Source organism: Octodon degus, unplaced genomic scaffold (assembly GCF_000260255.1).
Source record: "Octodon degus isolate 3935 unplaced genomic scaffold, OctDeg1.0 scaffold00177, whole genome shotgun sequence".
Classification (NCBI taxonomy): Eukaryota; Metazoa; Chordata; class Mammalia; order Rodentia; family Octodontidae; genus Octodon; species Octodon degus.
This window is the reverse complement of record NW_004524753.1, coordinates 4197603-4200081: the sequence shown is the minus strand read 5'-3', so window position 1 is coordinate 4200081 and position 2479 is coordinate 4197603. Positions and strand designations below refer to the sequence as shown.

Below are 2479 nucleotides of genomic sequence, written 5' to 3'. Positions count from 1 at the left end.
GAGAAATAAGGAAGGCTTTTGTATCTGTGTATTATTTTCAAAAATCTTAGTTTTAATTCCAGGACAAAACAAGGCAAGTGCATATAGAATTTCTTTATTTGACTCAGGGTTCCTCATCCCCCAAATTGGAGTTCTGGTTAAATTTCTAGATCCTTGAAGGAAGAGACTTGGTCTTATAATCCTGAATCTCACTAAAATAAAGAAGATATTTCACTTTCGTTCGTAAGCCAGAGTAAGTAAGCATACTTATTGAAAAAGTCTGCTTACAATCAGAGGCTTACGGATGTTGCCGTTGGCTGAAGACTATGGGATCTCGGAATTCGTACAACTGCATGTGAGTCTACAGCAATCCCAAAACACTAAGATCTATGGGGAAAAGCAAGTTTGTATCATCATTATAAAATGATCTGGGAAAATGTTCAGGATGTTCGGCTAGGGAACAGATCATTCAGGAGACAGAGTTCCATTTTACACCTATAACCGCTCCTGGACAAATGTGAAGTTGCCGCAAGTCTGGCTCATTCCAGAAGTTGTCAGGGAAACAGCAAATAGGTATCTGGGTTGGAAGGTCAGCCCTTAAGCAGAGCTGCTGCTCTGGAGTAGGGGCCACACACCCGCTGTTCACAGCACTCTCGGAGTCTGCAGGAACAAAAGTCAAGTTTTGTTTCTAGAATCAATGACAGTGTGACCCCACATCATATGTGTTAGGCACCGATTCCACGAAAAGCCAAACAAAACAAAACAGCTCAAGTCAGTGTTTACTGTGCGCCAGGCACTGCACTATGAACTTTATGTACATGTCTTTATTTTCTTGTTTGGTCTGAATGTAACCCTACAAAATAGATGTGACAGTGTCCATTACGCAGATGAGAGAAACACAGCTGAGAATGATTATCCACCCGCGGGCCCTGAAGCTGGTCAGTGGAGAAACTGGGACTCAAGCCCAGATCGGCAGGTCTCCAAGGCCCGCATCTCCACATCATCCATCTCAAGTGATGCTCTGGCCGGGGGTGGAGTAGAGAGCACACCACAAGCATTTCTCTCCTCATCCTGGTAGCGTTCTTAAAACTCTCCCTGTACAACTTCCCTTATAACTTCTTATTTAAATCGTCTTTTAAGATTCAACATGAAATTGCTGCATGCCATCCGTGGCGGCTTTATGTGCGCTCCCAAATGAGGCTTTATTCTTGTAGGCTATCCTAAGACGGCGGTTGAGCCTTCCCAAAGCCCACAGCAATGTTTAATAAGATGTTATTAAGTTGGCAAAGAGGGCAGGAAATTAGACCAAGCCATGACACTGTTGTGACTACAAGGGACATAGGACGTCCCTTTTCACTTATTCAAGTAAGTGTCCTTCTCCAAGAAATAAAGGCACTAACTGTCTTTACAGTGCTGTGAGAATTAAATCACTTACTGTTTACCCTGCTGTTGCCCCACTTCTTCATTACTGCATATTGGCACACAGATTAACGTCTTGGGGACTACAATGTCACAATAGCTAGTTTTGCATACTTCCCTGAAAGATAAACAAAGGCTTGGGATTATTGGTATCACTCTTTTGAGATTTCTCACTATCACTATTTCTTTACGGGTGGGCCATCCTCTGCCACCTACTGAGACTAAGTCTAATACAACTGTTAAGACTAAAGACCCTCCAGGGCAAGACCCTTCCTAGCATAAGGCCACCTCCACCCTCTGAGGCATCTGATAATCCCCTCTGAAATCACATTCTCAATCATTAAATGCCAAAGCTCTGAATGCCTTGTGGCTGTTTGCTCCTCCTGAACAACTGGTCATCCCAGCTCTCTGCTGCACTGCCATTTTGTCCCTTGCTCTTTTTTCCTTTTTGCAGTGTACCCTAACACCTGTAAGGAGATTGGGGCTCACTGCAGAGGTCTTGGATATTAATGGCTTTCATTTTTGCAGATCTGTACATGCCCATAACATGCTTTATTCATTTCCTGGTCATCCCTGCTCTCCCAGTCTTATGTTTTTGGGGGAGGTTCAGTGTGTACAATGTATTCTGATCGCATTCATGCCTCCAGTTATATTCCCTTCCCTAGTCTTCCCATCCTTTCTTGTTGTCTGATGCCATAATCGTCCACATGTTTTCAGGACAGAGGTAGATGCTATCACGAGGAGTGGGGTGGGAATCACTCATGAAGGGGAAGGGCTGAGGGAGGGGCATACATAAGAGCAGCAGGACTGCAGCTGAAGCAGAGTCCCAAGGGTCGTGCTTCAGGCTGAGCCCGCGCAGGAGCTCTGGAATGGAAGGGCTGCCTCGGAGTTTCTCCATGTGGCTGAGGTGCTGGGCTGTGAGGCGCCCTCCTGTCCACTGTTGGCCAAGGATCACACAGGGGCTCCCAGCTCTGTGCACCAAAGACACAGCCCCTCCAGCAGCTCAGGAGCAATTCCCAGATGAAGAGGTACAAGTGCTGGCAGCTGGGAGCAAAGGAAGCCGGCAAGAGGAGCACAGAGA

General features: G+C 45.9%; 1 protein-coding gene across 1 annotated transcript in view; it reads right to left on the bottom strand.

Moving 5' to 3' along the window:
- Positions 1-2479, bottom strand: part of Sv2c (synaptic vesicle glycoprotein 2C) — a 230291-nt gene that overhangs the window by 168178 nt on the left and 59634 nt on the right. The gene's annotated exons all lie outside the window — the stretch shown is intronic.